At 47.5% G+C, this 16,236-nt stretch overlaps 1 protein-coding gene across 1 annotated transcript in view; it reads right to left on the bottom strand.

Annotated features, from left to right (window-relative positions):
* LOC126518633 (uncharacterized) overlaps positions 1-13,741 on the bottom strand; it is a 616,165-nt gene extending 602,424 nt beyond the window's left edge. Inside the window, exon 1 of the mRNA XM_050168412.2 lies at positions 13,134-13,741. The gene's annotated coding sequence lies outside the window, so the exon portion shown is untranslated. The remainder of the gene's footprint in view (positions 1-13,133) is intronic.
* Positions 13,742-16,236: the final 2,495 nt, after the last annotated feature.

The raw sequence follows: 16,236 nt of genomic DNA, 5'->3' as shown, positions 1-16,236 counted from the left end.
TCCCTTTCTCCTCTTCAAGCTGTAGCAACTATTGCTATGGACTGGCTCTCACACAACCTTATCAAAGTTAACAGCTCTAAGACTAAACTTATATGCTTTACCGTCTCCTGCGTGCCTTACAACATTAGGTACTACATGCCGCTTTCAGTACGTAAAGTTATTGTAAACGATCTCGGTTATAGCGTACTGCGTTAGGGCATAACGATTTATGGTCACTGTGCAGTTCATTGGAAAAACAGGATCAATTCTCTTCTACAATCTTTGTTAAAAATATTGGCTATGATTCAGGCCTGCACCCCAATTCTGATGTTTTTAAGATATTTCGCTACCTGATTTTGATCGGCTTTTGATGAAAACGATTGTCCTGAAAGATTTTAGGTTTAGTGACTAAGATTCCGTATGTTCAAACACGGACTCTTCGACCGAAGGAACCTTTGTATTCCCCGACGGTTTACAAGCTATGGAAAGCGAGTAAGAGATCTTTACGTTCTCTTTTACTTTAACAGGTTACCTCCAAGTGTTCGCCGGGCAAAAACTAAATATAGAATAAAGAAGATGCTGCGATACACGAATTAGTGGGTTTACGACGTTGTACACATACGCCCCACCACTTGTCAAGTAAATCCAGTGGTTTCACTGGTTACTGCAGTATTTTTGCACTGATCTGAGTATTGTCATGCTATTTTGGTCTTCCTTCCTCGCTATTTATTCTGATGAGATTTTTTATATGTAACTTGTGTTTTGGGTCTATTTTTATTTTGCCGCTGTACTAATTTGATGTTCCGTAATTTTAATGTGCGTTTATGCCTGTGCGTATATCTCCGCGGTTCTGCTGCCTGTCGGGCTCTGCCACTCAAGACCAATGAGGCTTTGGCAAGCCGCATTTTTGTACAATTTTTAATACTTGGCGCAATAAAGTATTATTATTATTATTATTATTATTATTAAACAGGTACACGACAATGAAATTAAATGCTGACTAATATGGTGCAGCACAAGGCACAAGTAGGAGAGAACATTCGCCATGCCTGCTGTAACACCAATTCCAATATGCAGCAGCTTCTAGGTAATAAATGCATGTTCGTTGTGTCAGTGCAACTTGCACCTACCTCTAATGAAGGAAGAGAATGTCTGCATTGTAGACATTAGTTCATTAGCCAAGCAGTACAAGAAAGTAAGGGAATATCTTTTTTGCCATTTTTTTGGTTGGAGCTTTGTGACTAATTCACAATATGTTCTCTAAATCTGCAATGCACCCGCCGTGGTCGCTCAATGGCTATGGTGTTGGGCTGCTGAGCACGAGGTCGCGGGATCGAATCCCAGCCACGGCAGCCTCATTTCGATGGGGGCGAAATGCGAAACCACCCGTGTACTTAGATTTAGGTGCCCGTTAAAGAACCCCCGGTGGTCGAAATTTCCGGAGTCCTCGACTACGGCGTGCCTCATAATTAGAAAGTGCTTTTGGCACGTAAAACCCCATAATTTTTAAAAATCTGCAATGCGGACGTGTTCTATTATCCAGTAACTTCATAAGTAGTCAAACGAACGCCGATAGCCCCATAAGTACAGTGAAACGGAATTCAGAATTTTGTAGTTAAGAAGCCATAGTAACTCACACTCTGTGCTGAACATAAAGTAGAAAAAATGAGTAATGGCAAATTGGGTGTACATTCTCATCTGCCATACAAATCCATAAATTACAAGTAATCTTTCACTCGTTGCCGTATTGCTTACAGTTGCATGAACTTTGCTGCAGCATTCTATGTATAGTGTAAAATAATCTTGCAAGTCACAGCTACGTGTTCACTTTAGTAACATATATTAGCCCCCAGGCTCTCTTGTATTCCTTCACACATGCTACAAAAGCATGGCTACGCTCAATCACCTCTTTCCATTCCACTGAAATGAACATGGCACATTTGTTACCAAATGCGCTTTAAAAATATGGTTTACCATATAATAATGATATGATATTATCATGATATGGTTTATCATTAAATAATGATAACCATATCAAGCCATGCCATTAGTACAACTGAGGTATTGCTTCCCCAGGGAAGTGTCACTGACACCTCCCCAATTTGGTAAATACTTAGACATGTTGAAGTTAACTTCACAGCCTGTGCTTTAACACTACAAATAAACCAGATTGACCCAACAGCCCATATATCATTCTCTTAATCACTTGAAATACTAACTAGCTCATGGCATGTAGTCATATTATATTCTGTTTGTATGTTTCGTGAATTTCACAAATCATTTTTCAATCAATAATTAAGCAACATCCTCACTTGGTGCATTGCTGCGAGAACTATAACTAGCTTCACAGTAGCACTGCACATGTACACTCAGACCGCATCGTAGACATGCTTCTATAGATTCTAGAGGCTCTTCCATTGAGGTGTTCCATTGAGAGGCTGTGTATTTGTCTGCAATATAATTATCAATTCACTATACTTATGGCAGAAGAACAGAATGCACAAAACAACAAAATCAAGTTCTCTATGACAGGCTGCTTTTTGCCACTATTATATGCAGCAAAGTAAGACTTGAGAAAGCGCAACTATGGCTTGGGCGCATCCTTGTGCATTCTGTAAGTAGGGGTGGGCGAATGTTAATTTGTTTTCAAACACGAATTGAACAAAAATGGTAAGTAAAATAGTAAGCAGTAAATTTGTTCTTTGAACAGGGAAGCTCGCTGCATATGCGTTCACAATACATATGAAAGGTAAGATTTCGGCCGGGGCGTACGGAACCATTCGTTATAGAACTAATTTCTTCGTAGAGGAGTTGGACTCTGTAGATGATCCTACGGCGATTACACGTCAATTTTTTTGCAAGTACATTTGATTTCTCGCAGTAGCATCGCGTCCACGATGAGACGCGCCCTCCTGTTGGCAAGACTTCATTGAATCGTCACAAGGCGCTCGTGCACGATGCGTTCGCTAAGTGTGGACCGCCAACGTCTTAAGCTCGCGCGTCCCACACGCGAAACCCGGCGCACGTACTCCGCGCGGCTGCCGGCACGTGACGCAACGGCCAGCGTCGCGCAGGCAACGCACGCCTCGCGAGGTGCCGACCGGCGCAAAACAACGGCGCGTCGTGGCCCCGTTTTCACCGGACGACGCACAGGCCAGCGTTGGTCGCCTGCGCCGCAGTGGCGGCGGCAGCGCGGCACGCTTCGACGGCGCCACCAACGATGAGAGTAGGGGAAGCAAGAACGGCCAAGAAGGGAGATCACCAGCTGCGGCCGCGAGAGTCGTCGAGCGGGATGCCTGTTTGCAGCCAGGGCCAAGAAAGACCTTCGGCACCGCCGGCTGGCCTAATTCCAATCCGCCCTTTCGCCGACCCGAGAGGGGGGGAACCCCATTGTTCTTCAGCCGCTCGGCGTGCAATCGCCCTCCGTCCAGGATTGACGCGTCTAGTCGGCGGCGCCGCGTGGCGCTGGCCGCTGCTGTTGCAGGGGTGCACGCGCCAACGCCCACCGCTTCCTCCCCCCGTTGTGACGGGGTGAACGCCGCGACAGGCATCCTGCGTGAAGCTGCTGCGACCCCCTTTGAGGGTACGCGTACAGTCAGCCGCGGTGATGGCGCGCCGTATTGTACGCACGTTTCTCAGCACGCCCGCTAGGATCGTGGAGCGCGACAAGCGTACATAAAACAAGCTCGGCTTCGGGTCGCGAGCTGTCGTGATAGACTGCCTGGAAGTCGACATTCTACTGGAAAACCGCAATCATGACACTGGTTGCGACGAACCATGCTCACGCCCTCGTTGACAGAAACGCACCTGAGCGCTTAGCAGTAACCGAGATAAAAGGGAGTCTACTGCTTGAAGCTTGGTAGTATGCAGTCCACTTCAACAGCTCGACAAAGGAGGCAGCAGTTGAAACAGGGATCAGGTGTGTCGGTCACCCCGTCAGGTCAGTTTTTGTGACTGTAAAATGCTCAATAGATTTTAAAAAACAAAAAAGCGGTGTGAGATGACGAAAGTGCCTAACCTTTAGAGGGGTCGCAGCATAAAGGGCTACGCCTGTCATACCACAGGTCATCATCATCAGCCTGGTTACGCCCACTGCAGAGCAAAGGCCTCTCCCATACTTCTCCAAATACCCCGTTCATGTACTAATTGCGGCCATGTTGTCCCTGCAAACTTCTTAATCTCATCCACCCACTTAACTTTCTGCCGCCCCCTGCTACGCTTCCCTTCCCTTGGAATCCAGACCATAACCCTTAATGACCATCGGTTATCTTCCCTCCTCATCACCTGTCCTGCCCATGCCCATTCCTTTTTCTTTATTTCAACTAAGATGTCATTTACTCGCGTTTGTTCCCTCACTGAATCTGCTCTTTTCTGATGCCTTAACGTTACACCCAGCATTCTTCTTTCGGTAGCTCGTTGGGTCGTCCTCAATTGAAGTAGAACCCTTTTCGTAAGCCTCCAAGTTTCTGCCCCGTACGTGAGTACTGGTAAGACACAGCTGTTATAAACTTTTCTCTTGAGGGATAATGGTAACCTGTTCTTCATGATCGGAGAATGCCTGCCAAACGCACCACAGCCCATTCTTATTCTTCTGATTATTTCAGTCTCATGGTCCGGATCCGCAGTCACTACCTGTCCGAAGTAGATGTATTCTCTTACCACTTCCAGTGCCTCACTACCTATCGTAAACTGCTGTTCGCTTCCGAGACTGTTAAACATTACTTTAGTTTTCTGCAGATTAATTTTTAGACCCACCCTCCGGCTTTGCCTCTCCAGGTCAGTGAGCATGCATTGCAGTTGGTCCCCTGAGTTACTAAGCAAGGCAATATCGTCAGCGAATCGTAAGTTACTAAGGTATTCTCCATTAACTCTTATCCCCAATTCTTCCCAATCCACGGCTCTGCATACCTCCTGTAAACACGCTGTGAATAGCATTGGACAGATCGTATCTCCCTGCCTGACGCCTTCCTTTATTGGGATCTTGTTGCTTTCTTTATGGACAACTACGGTGGCTCTGGAACCGCTATACATAGCTTTCAGTATTTTTACATACGGCTCATCTACACCCCGATTCCATAATGCCTCCATGACTGCTGATGTTTCGACTGAATAAAACGCTTTCTCGTAATCAAAGAAAGCTATATATTGTTGAGTAGCCTTTACGGAATCCTGCCTGGTCCTTAGGTTGACAGAATTCTAAGGTGTTCCTGATTCTATTTGCCATTACCTTAAGAAATACTTTGCAGGAAACGGACAGTAAGCTGATCCGTCTATAATTTTCCAAGTCTTTGGCGTCCCGTTTCTTATGGATTAGTGTTATGTTAGCGTTCTTCCAGGATTCCGGTACGCTCGAGGACATCAGGCATGAGATAACTGGCGACAAATGCTATTTCCACGCAAATGAGCTAGTGCGCAATGTTCCAAGGCGCAAGTTGCGCTGTTATACTTTGAGTGATGTAAAACCAACGAGCCCGATCTTTAGGGTTACTAAGGCACAGCGTTCGTTACACATTTCAAATGACTCCTCGGCAGTTGAAGAGAAATGTGCACTTTATGTCCGCGTGCACTGGAACTGAGAAATACGCGCTGAAATCGATGCTTAAAGAAGCATTCCTCTGTCGTTGTTCAGTCATACTCAGCTACGAATTGAAAGTCTTGAACAGAAAACCGTAAGCACGTTTAACTTCAAACGGCAGCAAAGGAATATAAAAAAGATTGAAGAAAACGAAGGATCTGCACACGACGTACCTTGAAAACCTGTTAGATTTTAGATTTTTAAGGCTCATGTGGTACCCCAAGCAGAAACCTTACCTGCCTCTCAAAGCGCTGCTAGCAGAGCATAACTCGATCCTTCAGCTCCGCTTCTTGGCAATTCAACGCGGCCATGCTTACATCACTATTCGTATGCCACTCGTTTTATTCACTTTAGGCTACGTTCACACTTGGTCTTGGAGCAGGCGTAAGCGGAAAAAAAAGTTAACAAAATCCGCCCGCTAAGGCGGCAAAACAGGCGGAAAACCAGGCGGCGAAGCGGGAAGCCGTTCCGCTTCACCGGAAGCTGCACTAGCATGTAAACATCCGGTCGTTAAATTTAACATCTTCCGTTGTTCATTGTCTACCTTTAGCGAAAGCAACTAGCTAAAACTATTGAAACTATGTCTTGTTTATCTTCCATGGTAGGCGAAAATTAAAAACGACATGCGCAGTTGCGCGAAATGATAGCTTTTAGCAGCTGATGGGTCAATGAATGAACGTATGTCTTGAAATAGTGTGATGAACAGCGCCACCACGCGAACAAACGTACGCAAACTAGATGGATGTGGGCGAAAGCGGCAGTGGTTTCCGCTGCAGTGGCGAAACAAATGTGAACATCTTGTGCATGCTCGGAAAAGATTTTCCGGCCGCTTCGGCTTTTCCGCCCGCTTGCCGTTTCCCAAGTGTGAACGTAGCCTTAGCCTCTCTCATGCGTATAGCCCGTCGCATGTACTGTGTGTCCATGAAGCTACTGGGCAGGATGGATGAGCATGCAAAGAGGTACAACACACGCAGCCGACAGCGCTGACGTTACGAGCACCAACAGACGCGGACCTGTCATAAACTAAAACCCCACTACCACCACCACTGAGGGCACGGCGAACTTGTGCGAATAACAACGGCTCAGCTCTTCCGCGGCACCCCGCACCACCTGCTCTGTTCTCAACAGGCCTCCGTTGAACGCCAGGAAGACGAAACCGCTTCCCTGAGTCCACGTGCAAATGCAGGTCGTCTTAATAGCCTTAGCGTACAGTGGAGGAAAGTGTGCCTCTTTTTACGACGAACGTGAGGAGCACGGAGGAACAGCGGCAATATGCACGCCACAGGCGCCGTTCACACGCTGCCCGCGCGCACAAGCCAGCTCCGCTGCTTTCTCGACAGATGCGACCTCGCTTAATGAGCCTCTCGTTGGAGGTTTACGAGTTAATAATTATAGAACGGCGGTCTTCCTACTCGACAGGTTCATCGTTCTGTGTAGGATGATCTTTTCGTGCCTGTTTTGAGCACGACAGGTGTGTCGTATACGTTGAGGAACCACATCGCCCGTACAATTGAACCAACGAAACAGGTGCAGATTTCTAGCGCAATTGAAGCGCGAATAAAGCGGTCAAGAGAAGCAGCACTCCGTCTGACGCACAAGCTCACGAATCCGAGAGTCCTTGCTTTACTGAAAGTGCCGCTCATCTCCTTTCAAGAGTGGCTTTCGCAGTGGGTTTCCTGCTCTGCTTGAACCGAATTCGTCTCTCGAAGTACGTGCTTTGCATCAGGTTTTAGATTCCTAACTCAGAATGCTCCAAGTGCCTTTGTTCTTCTTGATGTTTAATAGCAGAGCATTTTCCTGCAATCTAAAGAAAATGCAGTGGGCCGGTTTGCTCAATATTCGCATATTTGAACAGTTTACGGCAAGGCACATCGCGGAAGCTTGACTTACTAGGAAATTAAATTAAAGAGGGTGCTAGTACTAAACGTTTTCGGCCGCCGTTTTGAAGTAGTAACTTCCGCAGCGCTGCCAAAGATGAGCTGGAGATAAGTGTATGGGGTTAGCGCGCAGCTTTGCACCGTGGTAGTGACAGGGTGTGACTAGAGAAGTGTGCACGGGGACCGATAGGTGTCATGCAGCGGTTTTACGTGGACAAGTAAACTCAGTGGCGTCTTCCACTTCCTGTTCATCTTGTGGTGAAACGGAAACAGGTATTTTACTTTATTGTCAACGCCTCACTACTTGACCGTGGTAACAAACCTTCACTGACTTGGCTTAGATTTAATGAGTCCTGTTCTCATCTTGGACGCCTCAAATATTGGGCACAGTGCTATCCATCATTATCCGCGCATTTACGATTTCATTCGTGCTTAGCTATATATATATATATATATATATATATATATATAAGTTCGTTTTCATCAATTTGCATGAACTAAATAAGCGCGCTTATTTCTTTAGCTCTAGCTTCTCTTAGTCCTACCTGATACTAGGCTTCTCCCCCATAGCGGGTGCTATGACATTGTCAGACCAGCCATGGTTGCTTAGTGGCTATGGTGTTGGGCTGCTAAGCAAGAGGTCGCGGGATCAAATACCGGCCAATGCGGCCGCATTTCGATGGGGGCGAAATACGAAAACACCTGTGTACATAGATTTAGGTGCACGTTAAAGAAACCCAGGTGGTCCAAATTTCCGGAGTGCCCCACTACGGCGTGCGTCATAATAAGAAAGTGGTTTTGGCACGTAAAAGCCCATAATTTTAAAATACCATTGTCAGAATTATATGCTACTGCTGCTTGCACCGCTACTATACTACTACTACTATTGCTACTAATATACTACTACAACCGCTACTACTACTATTACTACTACTAAGTTCACCGTGCCACCCTTTGGTGACATTCTACAGCTTACTTAAAGGGACCCTGAAACAATTTTGACGATTTACTACAAACGTACTGAGTCGTTAGAGTAGGTCCTTCTGACCATTAATTGACATATCTAAGTGCTCCACGTAAAGCGTGTAATTTATTATAAGGTTTTAAATATGCACATCGCTGCCGATCGCAGCACACTGCTCGGCGGAATTTTAAGCCGCCCCAACCCATATGACGGAAATCACCCATATGACGTCAGTGCGGCGAGTTATCCGATTGGCTGACCAGGGCGCGTGATCGATAATTTTTCCAACTTTACAGTAAACAAATCATATTCGTAATAGTTGGAATGTTAGGTAATTTATTTTTATAAAAAGAAAGTAACATAGAGAGAAAACACAAGAACAATTTTTTAGTACACTTAAGCACTTCCGGCACACAGCAAGTGTCGTCTGCTTGTGTTACAACGTGATCCGTCTTTGACGAGAGCTCCACCGTCAGTGGCGGTCTGTCTTTTCGCAAGCGCTATGATTTGACTTTGTTGCATTGTGGACTGAAAACGTAGCGACTGGCAATATGTCAAGTTGCGACATCGTGTCCCTCTGCAAGCCAGTAGACGAGCGGACTGGCTGCAGCGCATTGGACTGCCGCTATCGATCGGCGCCAGAATTTGCGCGATTGCGGCCGTCACTTTACACCGGAAAATTACTACCGCAATAGCGTTTCGCGAGTTCAGTATTAGGGTAAACGCAAGCGCGAGGGGACAGGGCCTGGCCGTGTCCCCTTGTGTGTCGTTTCAGGGGATGAACAGAAGCGCAAATGTGAATGGTCTGCACGGTGCAGCCACCTGGTGGCATAGACCTCAACCAGACACAGTAGCAGTAACAAAGTGTATTCTTCTTTGCTGCTGGTGTAACTTTTTCGCAGGAGTGTAATCGTTAACACGCTGTTTTTGTAAATGTTTAAAATGTTTTACACTTGGTTAAAGCAATATTAGCTCTTTCTTTGGCTGGTTAAGCCTGCGCCAACGGGTGGCTGTACCGTGGAGACCGATCAGGCAGCTCACGTACGTCTACGCTGAAGTTCCTTCATCAGCTTGAGTTTATGACTCTACGGTTCCGTCGAAACGTTCAGCTAGTGTGTGATTAGCGGAATATTAGACACATTCGGCGCTACGATAGAATGATCGCCACGCACGCTGCTTCGATAGCTCTCGCTTGGGGTCGACGGCCAAGCGGCTAGCGGAGAGGTTTCGCGCGGGCGGGGGTGGGCTCCAAAACAACCGGAAGTGGACGATGTGACGTCGCATCGTGACGCAGAACCACTGAAGGCGGAGCTTAGCCCCGATCGCTCGGCGAACAAGTTGACGAGGAAAAGTATGGCTAGGGAGGAGGGTAACTTGTAATCGCTTGTAGCTCCATTAATACGTAACGCTTCGCCTAAATTGTGGTGCGAATGTTACTTAAGCTGTACCCTACGCATCTACAAAATTTGTCCGAACCGTTTCAGGGGCCCTTTAAACTATATCCTTGGAGAACATACACCAAACATCTACCTTCTGTTGTTCCATTCCACTGTCGTATATTTAGTCCGAATATATTATTGCGCGATCAGACGCACGTCAATTGTGCATAATTGCTCTGAACTGGCTAGGGTTGATTCCAATGGATTCTGGAGGTCACAGCAAGCGTATGCTTACTGATGCCTTAGAACATCTACCTGCTTGCTTTTGTAAAACACTTAGAATCGCCGAGGTGACTCAGTGGCTATGACGTGCTTCCGAGCACGAGGTCGCGGGATCCCTATTACCTCGGCCGCGTTGCGATGGGGGCGCAATGCAATATTGCTCTGGCTGCCCGTTAAAGGACACCAGGGGGTCTAAATCAGTCTGGATCTCGTTAATCTCGTTAGTACAGCTTCTCTGATAACTCATGTGTTGTCTGGGACGTCTTTAAGCTAGTATAACAAAAATCAGGAGACTTGGGCGATCATTTGTATCGTGATAATAGAAGCCACAGCAGCTCCTCCACCCGACGCCTCCAGCCTCGTGCAGGACTCCTGCAATCCAGTGCATACTCCCTCAGCGGCATGTAGCGACGAATGGCGGCATGACGGCGACGCTTCTTGGCTGACATCAACAAGACAACCTTTTCGCGTGAGCAACGCTGAGCATTTCGGCGGCGATGAAAGCGAAGGGCTACTGTCTCGCACACCGGATATATCTGCGTGAGCGCATCGCCACAGGCGCTGCACCAACACTCAATAGCGGCAGCTGCGCGTTGGCTAACACGTCCGATTCATAATCGCACATTGGCACAGCAGCGTGAGTTCCATCCCCCGTGGGTGGCAGGGGCTTTACCGAGTGTAGAAGCTGTGAGAATGACGAGATGGCACAGTGGCGACGGCATAGTGGTGTTGCGCACTGGACGGGCAGACCGCGTGCCCAGTTTTGTGTGTTCAAGTACTGTCGCAGTACAGTTTTTATGTAGAGCGGGTCACCTGCATATCTGTACTGCAGATGCGGGGTCTGTTCCGCTGTGGTCGTTTCGTCATGGCGCACGGGCACTTCGGCATTCACAGCGCTGTGACGACGCAAGGACGATGCAGCAACCATACGCTGAAGATGGGCGCTTTTCACCTCCCCCGAAAAAACCGGGCACAGTTCGTGCTGCTTTTTTCTTTTAAACGTTTGCCGATCTGGATCCCCCCCAGGACCCACTCGCATGGTGTGCTTAACGTGGTACAATATCGCCAAGCATATTGGATAAACTCGTTAATGCGATTTGTTGTTACTGAAAGATGAAAAGCGCGAGCGCGATTGTATGCATGCTATTATCCTATCATTGTCACATGACTTGACATTACATACATACAAACCTGTGCGGTCTACTACTTTATCTTTATTATTTTAATCGCCGCGCTAGAGTAGAGGCTGTGGTGCTGCTGAGCTCCTGGTCGCGGGTTCGATCCATAGGCAGCGACGGCCGCATTTCGATGGGCTCGAAATGCAACAAACGGTCGTGTACCTATGTGCACGTTAACGAGCCCTAGGTGGTCGAAATTATTCCGGAGCCCCACACTACGGCGTGCCTCATAATCAGATGGTAGCTTTGACACGTAACCCTGTTTCTACTCTTTTCTTTTTCTTCATCAGGGTTAAAAGCTAAACTTTGCTAGCCTTTGCGTTCGTATTGCGGTCTCGCCACTGAATCTGTGTCCAGGATTTTCATGCTTGTAACTGAGAGTGGAAAGCTAGATTTGTAGTCAAGCTCAATGTACTGTCACACATAATTTCCTACGCCATTGATCTCTCTCTCTTTTATTGTTTTTTTTTTGAAGCGAGCGAGACAATAAAATCAGTCTAAGACAGGTGGTGCGCTCAATTATGAGAAGATACAAAATTATTCCTTACATAGCTTTGTTTCGTGAATGTCACGATTGCGTTATTAATGTGACTGTCGCGGTCTTTCTTTTTTTTAATGCTTGCTACGGTGTGTGAAGGACTCGTACCTTGCTACTTGTAATGCGCTACGAAGTAGATAATGCGTAAAAAAAAAACGAAGCCAAGTGATCTTCGCACAGCCTTTCTCCTACTTTTGCCCAACGAAAAAAATCAACGCGAGTGCCGTACTCCTCCATGAGCGCGCCACAAGGGCTCCAGTAGGACGTGTACAGAGAGCTAGCCGGCGTTTCCGGAGTACCTTCGTGGTTGACCATGGCGATTTTTCTTTGTCATTTCCCGCGTGTTCGCTTGCTTTGTGGGCTCACCAGACAAGGCCTTACGTGGGGGACCTTCGTTTACGTCTGCACGCACCAGGCAGCGCGGATGCGCTTGCCATCGCGATTCACAATTCAATGTGGCCTTGAATGACACATGGACAAAACGCTAGAGCAGGCGTCATGCGTGCCCACCGTGGCCCGCGTGCGCTCAGACAGTGCTAGAGTTTAGCTCGCACTGTGGTGGCTCCTTTTTGTTTTGTGTGCGTGTGTGTGTGTGTTAGGGCTTCTCAACCCTGAGATTTCACGTTTTACTGCAACGAGTGGCCACTTTGTACGTGAAAATTCTGCTGACATCACATCTGGTTTAGCGTAAACCAAAGATGGTGGTAGCCAGATCTCCTCGTTTTTTGACAAGATGAGCTATACGGAGCAAAATGTTTCGTAGGAGGCTGGTGGTAGGCGAGCGACAGACTGTTGTTAAGTTTTGTTCACGTTACGTCAGTATAAAATATCATTGTCACATAAGTGCTGCGTGAGTATTACAGCACCCTTACGTTGTCAATCAGCTGCTTCATTCCTGTTCGAAATCGCTAGGCGCAAGAAAGCTAGCCGAAATGCAGTAAAAATGCAGAAATCGAAACAGTGTCAACGCTAGCACGCTTCTGTTAGCCTGTACGCCAACACGAATCGGAAGAGAAAATATGCCTTCCCTAGTATATCTTCTAGAAACAACCAAAAATGCATCAGATATGTTCACAGATACAGTTGTCAACAAACAGTACTACAAACAATGCTGCAACTTTGTTACTTCAACAATCGATACTAGATGTAGTTAACCTTAGCGCTATCTTCCACATTTGCCATATGAAAGTTTGCAAAAATAACGAGAAAGCGTTGTTTTTGCTAACTTTCACACCTCCACACAACCTAAAAATAAAAATTAAAGGAGCCGTTTGTAGCAGGGCGCCATATTGTAGATATGAATACTGGAACCACATATTAGCATCAAGCACACTACGAGGCACAAAAAAGGGGGTACTCACCGCAAACACGCAGGAGACGAAAATTCAAGCAACTTTCTTCAAAACCACAGCTTTAGTTTCGTTCTTGCCGCTTCTACTGTTCTCAATCGCACAGTATCCAGCAAAAGCTAGTCAATGGTCAGAATGCTCACGAGAGATGTCCATGCACAGCGAAAAATAAGTAAATTAATAATAAAAATAGAAAAAGATAATGCTGTAACCTATAAAGAAAAACAAAGAACGCCAACGATCAGAATCGCTCGCTCAAGAAAACGCCCTTCCGCCCTCACGTCGGCGACCACGAGGGTTCATCGCGCGCACGTAAGCCGCTCGCACTGTCCCGAGGCGCGCGTTCAGAATAACGGAAGATGTGGGCTGCTAAAAGAAGCTCGAATTCGAGCGACACGACTTCGCGCCAGTGGAAACACTTGCGTCCGAAACACACGGACCCGGCAGTCCCCGAAGCGATGCCGCCAAGGCGAAACTAACCCGGCCGCCGATGCTGTCACGAGGCGACTTCCTGGGAGGCGAACCGGGCAGTAAAGTAGGTCCGACGGTGAGAGGGGGCTCTCGACGATGATGTTCCTCCGGGGCAGCACGCACCGGCCGAGTGACGGCGCTGCGCTGTGGCCTGTGTGCGCGAACCGATGCACCACCGCGCTCGCACTACTGCGCCCGTACTATGCGGCAGGCACAACAAAAGGTACCGCCGCTCTCCTTTCTTTCTTTCTCTCGCCCGCTTTTTCCTCTCAGTGGAGCTGTTTCACGCTCTCCACGAGAGTGCCTTGAACGGGAAGGAAAGTGAGCGCGGGGCGGGCTGCTGGAGCCGGCGCGCGTGGAAGGGCGAAAAGGCGGAAATCGAGGCGCACGTGGCCGAAACTGAAACAACTGCCCCGGCGCGGCCTGGCTCCGTGTGACGTCATTGTGTTTCGCCGGAGAGTTGCCGGTGGCACAAGTTGGCGAATGCGCTGAATAGGATTGCGTACCGTATACAGAGAAACAAATAGGGGGGAATAATAAGAATCCTTCTCGGTGGTACACCCTCGTCTTACGAATAATTCTTGATTCGAGCCTTCGGCATCAGCAGTGAAGAAAGCGCACCAAATGCCCCTACTTTTTTTTAGTTATCGCAGCACCATTAGCCATGCGTGCAGGGGCGCTATAACGTAAAACTATTCCAAACTTTTCTATTGTCATTCTGTAATCAGCCCTCCGCGATTGTTCAAAAACTTTTTTGGACCCCCCGCACTTCACCTGTCTGTCAGCGACGTTGTGAAAAACCGCGATAGCTCCCCATCTGATATGACGTGTCCACACGGATTATGCATGATTTGAGCGAAAAAAGAAAAATAGTTTTTCTGATTCGACGCCTTTTCGCCATTACCCCCCGGCTATTGGTGAAATTCGGGCTGCACCCACTTCACCTGCCTGTCACGCGACGTCACAAAACCGCAAAAACTTACCGCGTCCAAGTGACGTGTATGCATAAAGATTCATTACTATGCCGAACAAAACTGAATTTTCTTCTTAATAGCCGCAGGCTGCCCCGTACCGAAAGGAATAAAAGATGGCTGCCGCCGGTCGCTGAGGCGCTCGCTACTCGCACCTGCCGCAGGACATGGCTTTATTTGCGTATAATAAAACTTTTTGCCTGGCCGTGCGACGTCTTTGAGAACTTTTGGCACGTTTACGACCTCATTCTACCAACTCTTCATTGCTGACTATCCGTTTTAGCGTCATTCTTAAGCTTCCGTTGCAAGACGCCGCGATTTTCGACCAGCCACCGCAAGCTAAGTAAGGGAAAGAGGACCATTCGCAGACGCCGGCACCACCTTCTTCATCCGGCTATCGACTTTCAGTGCAGTAGCTCAGCCCCATCGAATCCCTCTCCCCTTGAGCGTTCTCCTCGCCTCTTGTCAGCCAATTAGATAAGACATGCCGCTCAGTGTAGGCAATGCTATCCGTTTTTCAAGCAAACAAAAGTAACCTCCCATGAACGAGGGGAGCGCTTGATTGGTCTGTTCAGACAACCCTGCACGTGACCGGCCGATGCTTGCATCGGCGGTTACGCACATTTGACGTCAGGAGATTGGAATAAAAACATATTGGAATAGTTTTACGTTATAGGGCCCTAGGTGTGCTGATGAAAGTGAGTGTTTGATAGTAGCAGAAATGAAAATAAAACAACAATTAAAGACGGTATCAAGGGCCAGGTTCTGTAATTGAGACTGTTGTTTTGCGCAACCGCTGCTCAGCGTAATGTATGCTCTGAAAATCTTTTATCGCAGCCATTTACGCATCTTGTGAAACCATGCAAACAACACTGGCTGTATTTACAGAGTGCATCTACGAAATGTTAGTGACCAGGAGCTCTATAAGAAAAACAAATCGTCTAAAAGCAAACAATACTGACAAGGATGATAGTAGTGATAAGGACGGTTTCGCATCTCGAACCGGCACACGCTCCGTAGCACAGTATGACCGGTGTATGCTGAGCAAAGAAGAGTTTGGATGCAAGCTAGTTGGTACGGATCCTTCATATTTAAAACCGCGCCGCAAAACACGGACAAGGGAGGACACAGGACGAGCGCTGACTGCAAACACCTTTATTGAAGCCTGCGCAAATATATACGATTTCTTTATGCCCGTTGCGAATGGTATATATTTGCGCAGGCTTCAATAAAGGTGTTGGCAGTCAGCGCTCGTGCTGTGTCCTCCCTTGCCCAAGTTTTGTGGCGCTGTTTTAAATATGAATGATCAGTACCAGCTAGCTCGCACCCAAACCCTTCTGAGTCATCATTTATCGTCTGGGAGCAGTGTTCCTTTTTGTGTTTTCTCTAAGCCATCCGTTTGTTCAGCTCTTCTTGTGTGCGCCTTCTGCAACACCCGCCTTTCTACGTTCGCCATCAAACACTCATTCGTGCCTCCGCAAGTTGCCTTGTTGCTTTCCTGCCTGCTGAGGACCAAGCGCTCATGTTGTGCCGCTTCTTGAGGACGGAGACCTGGAGGCAGATTCGGCTCCTTAAGGACCTTCTTCTACTAGGGTGTTAAAGGAATGCGTCATGTAACCGGGCAAACAACAAAGGACGAAGAAGGAAACACACAGGACCTGTCCTGTTCTGTG

The sequence above is a fragment of the Dermacentor andersoni genome, chromosome 1 (assembly GCF_023375885.2).
Source record: "Dermacentor andersoni chromosome 1, qqDerAnde1_hic_scaffold, whole genome shotgun sequence".
In the NCBI taxonomy this organism is placed as follows: Eukaryota; Metazoa; Arthropoda; class Arachnida; order Ixodida; family Ixodidae; genus Dermacentor; species Dermacentor andersoni.
The sequence above is the reverse complement of the archived record's forward strand: the minus strand, read 5'-3'. Positions and strand labels throughout refer to the sequence as shown.